This window comes from Panthera uncia, chromosome E3, assembly GCF_023721935.1.
Source record: "Panthera uncia isolate 11264 chromosome E3, Puncia_PCG_1.0, whole genome shotgun sequence".
Classification (NCBI taxonomy): Eukaryota; Metazoa; Chordata; class Mammalia; order Carnivora; family Felidae; genus Panthera; species Panthera uncia.
Genome location: NC_064815.1, coordinates 26,306,660 through 26,316,241, shown reverse-complemented (window position 1 = coordinate 26,316,241; position 9,582 = coordinate 26,306,660). Strand labels below are relative to the sequence as shown.

The 9,582-nt window shown below is 51.7% G+C and overlaps 1 protein-coding gene across 1 annotated transcript in view; it reads left to right on the top strand.

Annotated features, from left to right (window-relative positions):
* The first annotated feature begins 252 nt into the window (after window positions 1-252).
* Window positions 253-9,582, top strand: part of COL26A1 (collagen type XXVI alpha 1 chain) — a 116,949-nt gene continuing 107,619 nt past the window's right edge. Inside the window, exon 1 of the mRNA XM_049639385.1 lies at window positions 253-639. The gene's annotated coding sequence lies outside the window, so the exon portion shown is untranslated. The remainder of the gene's footprint in view (window positions 640-9,582) is intronic.

The following is a 9,582-nucleotide window of genomic DNA, read 5'->3' as shown; positions in this document are numbered from 1 at the left end:
GCCCCGTGTTCCTGTGGGTTTTAATCATTTCCTTTTCTTAAAGTTTTTAATGTTTATTTGAGAGAGAGAGAGAGACAGACAGAACGTGAGCAGGGGAGGGGTAGCGAGAGAGGGAGACACAGAATCTGAAGCAGGCTCCAGGCTCTCAGCTGTCAGCACAGAGCCTGATGCGGGGCTCAAACCCAAGAACCGTGAGATCATGACCTGAGCCCAAGTCGGATTCTTAACGACTGAGCCACCCAGGCGCCTCTTAATCATTCCTTCTTATTCTTCCTCACCAGAGTGGGATTTCTCTGTGGGCAGGGGTTGATTCTGAGCACTTGATGACAGGTATGATGCCAGGACTTGGTGGCCAAAGGGTATGGCTACTCTCCCTTCCCCTTGGACCTGGTCCCAGGGTCTCAGTGGGCCCCTTATCCCCCAGCCTCGTGGAGGGGCCCCTCCTCGGCCATCACGGCCTTTTGACCCGCAGTCAGCCCCTCAGTAATAACGTCACGACTGTTGCTTTCCCCACAGGCACTGGTGCCATCACACGGTGACGCGGACGGTGTCCTGCCAGGTGCAGAATGGCTCCGAGACCGTGGTCCAGCGCGTGTACCAGAGCTGCCGGTGGCCCGGGCCCTGTGCCAACCTTGTGAGGTAAAGGCTGTGGGGCTGGCCACCTCTGCTCTTCCTTTCTGCTCCTTTGGATGAATCTGACCCCAGCACAAGCTGCTGGGGAGGGGGGTTGACGCTTGCAAACAAGAACTGAGCATGCATTTACGCAGCACCTTTTGTGGACAGACCATGGGGGGCGGGTATGTGCGGGCCAGATGAAAGAGACACGCTTCCTACCCTGAAAGACCTTCAAAATCCAGGGGGCATTTGATGAGCAGAAGAGCACCATAGACAGTGAGTGGGCGGAGGGGACGAGGGATGGAGAAGGGCCCGTGAGACCCCTCTCAGCCCCGCCCCTGACTGCCCCCACTCTTCGCAGCTGTGCCCCTCACGGCCCCGCCCCTCACGGCCCCGCCCCTCACGGCTCCGCCCTCACAGCCCCACCTCTCTTACAGCCCCCACCCACAGCCCTCAGGCAGCTCTCAGATTCGTAGGAAGAGAGATCTGAATTCCTGGGGCCACATTCGAGGTCTCTGAGACCCCACCTCATCTGCCTCCTAGTCCTCTCCCCCTCCAGTCCCTTTTCTGGCTCCAGCTTCCTTTACTCTCCACTCCTCACCTGTCCGGCCGTGGGTTTCTGCCTCGAAGACCCTTTGCCCCTCTCTGCCTGGGACCACCCTTCTCAAATTCCAAATCCCTGCCCAAACGAACAAAAAACCAGAAACAGACTCATACATACAGAGGACAAGCTAGTGGTTGCCAGAGTGGTATGGGAAAAATAAGTGCATGAGATTAAGAGTCACGGGGTGAAAAGCGCAGCATCGGCAATATAGTCAGTAATATGGGAATAACTTGGTATGGGGACAGACGGTGAAGACACTTATCATAGCATTTTGTGATGTATATAATTGTCCAGCCACGATGTTGTGCACCTGAAACTAGCTATATGTCAACTACACTTCAATTAAAAAAAAAACACTTTTGGGGCGTCTGGGTGGCTCAGTCGGTTAAGCGTCCGACTTCGGCTCAGGTCGTGATCTCACGGTCCCTGAGTTCAAGCCCCGCGTCGGGCTCTGTGCTGACAGCTCAGAGCCTGGAGCCTGTTTCGGATTCTGTGTCTCCCTCTCTCTCTGACCCTCCCCCATTCATGCTCTGTCTCTCTCTGTCTCAAAAATAAAGAAACGTTAAAAAAAAAAATTTTTTTTTAAAGAAAATAAATAAACTTAAAAAAAAAAAAAACTTTTACAGCAACCCCCTTTCGTGTCTGACCAAATATCTGGGTATTCTGGTCTAGCCAGAGTGACACAGATTAACCATCCCAGGGTCATCATAAATTGGGTGTGTTTTCATCACCAAGGATGGATGAGCCCAGGGTTCGGGGCCCTTGCCTGCACAGTGGTGCCCCCTACAGGGCTCAGCGTGCAGCCAATGCCCAGAATCAGCTTTGCAGCTGCTCTGCTGGGATCCACGAATGTGGCAGCGATTCTGGTCCTGGGCCACATAGGCTGCAGAGCCCGCCGGGGAGAGGGTGGCTTGTTTCTTTTCTAGATTTTTCATTCTACCTTTCATTGTTATTGCTGTCATTGTTATTAGGAAGAATGTGATATATACTCACTGTCCAAAAAAAAAAAAAAATCCCAAATACTACAGAAATTGAGCATTGTTCCTCTCGAATTACACCTACATGATCCCATTATTAGTATTAACGGTACGTCTCCTCTGTGCCTCCTTTATAATGGACTCTGCTCCTCTTACACACTTATATGCGTTTTCTTAAACAAAGACCAGATGGTGTTCTTTTGTCCTGCAACTTGCTTCCCCCCAGGACAATATTTTGCAATCACTGCCCATACAGCCACCTCCTTTTTAACGGCTGTTAAAAGCCCCTTCGTTGCAGTGAAGCATCATCATTGATGCCCCTTGTCCTCAACTAATGGATATTTAAATTGGTTTCCTCGTTTTAACTACTACAGACTGTACTTCAGTCAGCATCATGATATGTATTTAACACTTCTACGTGTTTAAAAAAATTTTTTTAAGTTTATTTATTTTGAGAGGAAAAGAGCATGAGTGGGGGAGGGGCACAGAGAGAGAGAGAGAGAGAGAGAGAGAGAGAGAATCCCAAGCAGGTTCCTCACTGTCAGCACAGAGCCCAACTCGGGGCTCGAGTTCATGAAACTGTGAGATTATGACCTGAGCCAAAATCGAGAGTCGGACACTTTTACACGTTTTTTTTTTTTAATTTTTTTTAATGTTTATTTATTTTTGAGAGAGAGAGAGAGAGAGAGAGACAGAGTATGAGCAAGGGAGGGGCAGAGAGAGGGGGAGACACAGAATCTGAAGCAGGTTCCAGGCTCTGAGCCATCAGCCCAGAGCCCGACACGGGGCTTGAGCTCACAAACCGTGAGATCATGACCTGAGCTGAAGTCGGACGCTTAACCGACTGAGCCACTCAGGCGACCCCACTTTTACATGTTTTTAAAAAACATGCTTATTTTATTTATTTTTTTTTAATTTTTTAAAATATTTATTTTATTTTTGAGAGAGAGAGAGAGAGAGACAGAGTGTGAGCAGGGGAAGGGCAGAGAGAGAGGAGACACAGAATCTGAAGCAGGCTCCAGGCTCTGAGCTGTCAGCATAGGACCCAACGCTGGGCTTGAACCCACGAACCATGAGATGATGACCTGAGCTGAAGTTGGACCCTAAACCGACTGAGCCACCCAGGCGGCCCTATTTTCATAATTTAAAGATTTTTTCATAATGTTTTAACAGTGGAGGTTCTTAGCTTGGGGTCCACATTATACACGAGTATGTTTGCAATTATTCCTTCTATAAAGGGAATGGCTAACTAAGTGGAGACATCCATTTTATTTTATTTTTATTTTTTATTTTGGGGGGGCAGAAGGGAGGAGGGAGGGGGAGAATCTTAAGCAGGCTCCACACTCAGCGTGGAGCTGGACGTGGGGCTCGATCCCATGATCCTGGGATCATGGTCTGAGTCGAAATCAAGAGTCGGACGCTCAACCAACTGAGCCGCCCAGGCACCCAGATATGTCCGTTTTAAATTTTAAGAGAAAGGTCTGCTTTTAACTCCTGTGCTGGAGGGATGGCCAGTGGATCCGTAAATGAAGAAAAAGATGCTGCCCCCCCCCCCCCCCCCTTTTCAGCAGAAGGCACAGAGGCCCCCCCCGCCCTTTCCTTAACTCCCCTGGGCCCCCAGGAGCTGAATTCCTGGGACTTCCCTGCCTTTCTCATCAGCGGGAAGCCTCAGATGACCAGGTCACCACCTCTGGATCTTAGGAGCATCTTCTGAGAGAAGGGTCTTTGGAGTCTGGTCTGTAAGTGACCCCAACAGGGTGGACTTCGGCTCTCAGCTCAGTGTGAGGAATGGGTGCCCCGCTCTTCCAATAGGGAGGCCGGCCCCTGAGAAGCAAGGCTACACCCGCCTCAGTTCGAACGCCTGCATTTTGCTTTTTGTAGAGGGGAGCCAAGCTTGGGAACAGCTCTCTCCAAGAGATGGAATTTGGGACACTTGGGTGGTTCAGTCAGTTAAGCGTCCAACTTGGGCCCAGGTCATGATCTCATGGTTCATGGGTTCGAGCCCCACATCGGGCTCTGTGCCGACAGCTCAGAGCCTGGAGCCTGTTTCAGATTCCGTGTCTCCCTGTCTCTCTGCCCCTCCCCTGCTTGTGCTCTGTCTCTGTCTCTTAAAAATAAATAAACATTAAAAAGAATTAAAAAAGTGAGCCATCAGGATTCCTTAAGTAAAAACCCTTGGAAGGACGGCTTTCTTCATGTCAAAATGATAAGTTGAGGCTTTTATACTTTATAAAATACAATAAGGCATCTTTCAGAAAAGCCACATAAGCTAACTACTGAATCTCTGACCTCAACCGGACAAATTTCCCAAATGATCACTAATTTTCACACCTGCCCTTTGCTTTAGGACTTCAGCAATTATCTGGACACTTTTCAGAAGCATCAGGGTCTGGTCCTGAGTGTGGGTGTTTAACAGGCCTTCGGAGAGTTCTCTCCCTCTCCTTGGCGTTAGGAGCTGAGAACAGAATGTTCGGTCACATCAGACACACATTTCACACATTTGTCCTGCGCCTTCCCTTTGTTGAGTAAGACTTAATTCTCTTTCTTTAGAGGAATTCCGTATTTCTGCTCTCAATTATCACTGCCACTGAAATTACTATTACTTGCTCAGGAATGAGGTGTTGACGTACGTTCCTCTCTCTCCAGTAACTCCTATCTGAGTTAGGATTGGGGTGCATCCCCTCAGTCTTTGGCCTCGGGCTGCCGGCTGGGCAGGGAGAGGAAGGACAGCCGGGTGTGGCGCCGTCACCAGCTCCCTGGCCACCCGGGGCACCGTGCGCGCTCCCATCCCGGTCCCGGGTTTGCTGGCTTCACGTATAAGAAGCATTGTATTTACAGTAGCTGCTCGCTGGTCTCTCCAGTGCCTCTGTCAGATCACGGTACTGCCCTGCCCCAAACCTTCCAGAAGCTTCCGTCTCTGTTATGATAAAGTCTGTACCCCTCTCCACAGCTGATCGGCGTCTCACGTGACATGGACCCTGTTCCCCTCCTGACCCCAGAGCCCTCCATGGGCTGCCCTGTTCCTTGGGCTCTGTCCACATGTCCACATGGGCTCTGTCCACATGTCCACCCCGTCCTTCCTCAGGGCCTTCACATCTGCTCATTTTTCCGCCCAGCCCGGTTTCAGCCCTGGAACAGCTGAATCTCCTGACCTGATTCAGTGGCTCTCCTCCCTGGCACCTGTCACTTTCCAGCCCCTTATCCCGCTTTATCTTAGCGCTGGTCACCGTGTGCAACAACACAGCGTCTGTTCTGTGCTCAAGATCAAAGGTGTCAGAACACTGAATTTCCTGCACAGGGTGTGCGTGATGGTGAGAACTGTGAATAAGACAGTTTGTTGCGAAGGCAAGTCCTTGTCTTATAAACTGATCCCCAAACTCGCCACTGGGAGATTGAAGCTCAGAGAGCAGAGTGACTTGCCCAAGGTCCAAAGGATAGTCACAAAGGGACACCTGGGTGGCTCAGTTAAGCATCTGACTTGGGCTCGGGTCGTGATCTCGCAGTTTGTGGGTTCGAGCCCCGTGTTGGGAGCTCGGACGGAGCCTGGAGCCTGCTTTGGATTCTGTGTCTCCCCCTCTCTCTCTGCTCCTCCCCCACTCATTTGCTCTGTTTCTCTCTCTCCCAAAAACAAGTAAACAACAAAAAATTAAAAAAAACAACAAAAAAAAAGAATAGTCACAAGGATCAAATTGGGTTTACAGGCCCTAGAAGGATGCTCCTGAGATTTTATGACCCAGCCCCTTTCCTCCACCGAATAAGTACTTGTTGACCTCCTCCTGGGTACAGGCCTTGGGGAGGCCTCAGGAGAGCGTGATGTGAGAACCCAGATCAGGCCCTGACTTGGGGAGCCCATGACCGAGTAGCGGTGGTGGTGGGGGGGGGGCATTAGTCAAACCACAACAGAAACAGGCACACGGTCACATCTGTCATCACTGCTGTGCGGGAGCAAGGTGCCCTGAGAGTGGAGCCAGAGACGGGGTGGGGACCCCCAACCCTGGGCTTCCCTGAGCTGGGGTTTTCTGTGAGGGGATTTATCCAGGTGTGAAACAGCCCAGGATTGTGTAGCTCTGTCCCAGTGCAGTTATTAAGCCAATAGTATTCTCGAGATCTTGGGCCCGGTGGACTTCACTCTCTGCCAGCTCCTGTGTGTCTGCCATGTCGCTCTGCACGGTCACAGAAGGGCGGCAGCAGCTCCGGGCATCAACAACAGTCTCCCAAATAAAGGAGCCCGGGGACGTGGTGCACGGTTGCCTCCTATCAGAGGGCACTGTCTTTTCCAGGGCCCCCAGGAGGTTCCCCTGAGGTCTCACGGGTCAGGATTTGTCCTCTGAGCCTGGGCGTCCCTGACTCTAAAGTAGGGGTGGTAGAAGGCTTCCCCAGGGGGCTGTCGGAAGATGATGTGAGGCGGGCTTGTGAGAAGTGCCGTGGGCATGCAAGCCGGGGCTGGGCCATGGCTGAGCTCTGAAACAGATCCCAGGCGTATCGCCCCGGGAGCAGCCCTTAGTGGACGGCCAACCTCGTCACGCTCTGAAGCTGCGTTCTTCCCCCCCTGAGGTTAGGATGGCAAACCGTGGCCGAGCCCCCCCATAGCTGCCTTGTGTCGTGTCGTGTTGCTTATAGTCCCGGCTGCCCAGTGTGCCTTGACACGTTTCAACCTCAGCGTTCACGTAGAAGTTTCTAGGTTTCCGTATTTCTTGCCTCTGCCACCTCTGGAGCTGTGGGCGGTGCGGCGGCACCAGGCATGACCGGGACCCTGCCTGCCTCCACCCCCTGGGCCACAGAGCAGGGCTCCTGGGGCAAATGGACTTCCCACCCAGGCAAGAAGAACCCGTGTCCTGGCCCCTCCTCCAGCTGTTCCAGCCATGTTCCTCCTTGCGGGCAAGCAGTCCGTGGGGCCAGGGGGAGCCTAAGCCCCTCTTCTGGACCATTCTCTGGCCACCTGGGTAAATAGCCCCGAGGGCTTCCGGCTCGGCTCTGGCCTCTTCCCCGAATCTGGGGGACTGTGCGTGGTGGGCACACCCTGAAGCCCACGGGGCTGGCGAGGGTGGCTGTTTACAGGAGGGGCTGGCCTGGCTGGAGCTGGATGACGTGGGCTGGGTCTGCACACAGAGCGGGCGGTGGAGCCGGGGTTAGGAAGGGAAGGGGTGGGGGCTGGGGTTTCACTTGGTTCATTTGTAAAAATGACGATAGGACCTGCCTCGTGGGAGGGCTTTGGGGATTCAGTGCTGAGGCGTGTCTAGGCCAGTGTTGGCCGTTACAAACCCCAGGACCTTGGTAGGACTCTGAAAGGAGGTACAAATGTCAGGTGAATGACGAGTGGCTGGTAAGAGAGCGCAGGAGCACGTTTCCTGCCCGAGGGCGGGGGGCACCTGCACTGGCGCCCCCCCTGCTGCCCGCGGCTGCTCCGTGCCGGGTCTGTGCGGGGCCGTGGCGGGGAGAAGGGGTTTCTGCATTTCTGCGTAGTTGGATTTAGGGATCGGCATGGCTGTAATCCTTGGTGGGGCCTCTCTTGGCAGAAGGCTTGGAAGTCAGCACGTTATGTCATTACATCCTGATGACATTTTTATGACAAAAGTATGCAGGTGGGGGAAGGGAGGGTGTGGTAGTGTTCAGAACGCACTTGGGGACTGGCGTGTGCCCCCAGTGCCTCCCCGGCCCCTACCCTCTCCCCCAGGAGCCCCACGCAGACCTCTTTGCTTGCATTTTGTTTTTTTTTTTTCCCCGCTCAGCCCTTCCTGCAAATATTCACGGAGGGCCCTACTGTGTGCCAGAGGGGAACGTGATGGAGAGGGGAACGTGATGGAGAGTAAGACCCAGTCGTTTTCCCCATGGACTTTATATTCAGCTAAATATGAAAACGAGAAAAAATATTGCCTCGTAATGAGTGCGTCACCTTCAGATAGGGTGATGTGGCCGCGCACGGACTGGGGCTACTTCAGAGCAGGTAGGGGAGACACCCTGGGGGGATGATGTTGATGCTGGGCAAAGAGTGAGGAGAAACAGCTTCCATGTGATGATCGGGAAGGGTGGTCGGTGCAAAGGCCCTGAGAAAGGGAGGTCCCAGACGAAGGAACAGAGAGGAGGTCCGCGTCCAGGAGCAGAGCAACTGAGGAGGAGAGTCTAGGCAGAGGCTGATCTCTGTGGGCTTAAGTTTGGCTTTGAGTCAGTGTATCGGGAAGCCATGGAGAGTTTTAAGTAGAGATGAGAAATGGTCTGATTGAGGTTTCCTTCTGATCAGCTTTTTATTTTGAGAGCAACGTCAATTCACGTGAAGTTGTAAGAAATAATACAGAGAGATTCCGTATGTTCCGTCTCTTTTTTGGATCCCGTGTACCGTTCATTCTATTCCTCTCAATGATGACATCTTGCAGAATGAGAGAACGTGTCACAACCAGCGCATTGAGATACTGACATTAATGCAGTCAAGACACAGAATATTCTCTGCACCGCAGGACCCCGCATATTGCCCTTCTGAAGCCACACCCACTCTCCTCCTGCTCCCCAATGCCTCCCAAATCCCTGGTAACCACCCGTCTGTTCTCTACCTTTAAAACTTTGCCATTTCAGGGCGCCTGGGTGGTTCAGTCGGTTAAGCATCTGACTTCGACTCAAGTCATGATCTCACGGTTCGTGGGTTCGAGCCGCGCTTCGGGCTTTCCGGTTCCTTCAGATATTTGCGTGAACACAAGTTTTCATTTCTCTGGGCAGATGCCCACGAGTGCAATTGTTGGGTCTTTTGGTGGTTGTGTGTTTAGTTTTTCTAAGAACCTGCCAAACTGGTTTCAGGGTGGCTGTACCATTTTACATTCCCACCAGCGATGTCTCACTGACCCAGATTCTCTGTTTCCCTGCCAGCATTTGGTGTTATCACTCTATTCCATTTTAGCCATTCTGTGTAGTCTCTTTCACTGTGGTTTTTAGTTGGCGTTTCTCTAATGGCTAATAATTGTTTCATGTGCTTATTTGCCAGGTGTATATCCCCTTCGGCGAAATGTCTTTTCATGAAATGATCTCATTGGATTGTTTTTGTTTGTTTGCTTTACTGTTGAGTTTTGAGATTTCCTTATATCTTCTAGATACTAGTCCCTTGTCAGATATGTGGTTTGCAAATATTCCCCCCCCATCTCTGTGGCTTCTCTGTCCATCTCCTTACCCGTCTTTTGCAAAGCAAAATGTACCTTTCAACGAAGTCCAGTGTGTGAGTTTTTACTTTTACGGATCATGCTTCTGGTACCAGGTCTCTGAACTCTTTGCCTTGCCTTCGATCTTGGAGATCTTCTCCTATGTCTTCCTCTAAAAGTTTTTCAGTTTTGTGTTTGACATTTAAGTCCACGATCCATTTTGAGTTAATTTTTGCACAAGGGGTGATGTTTAGGGCAAGGCTAA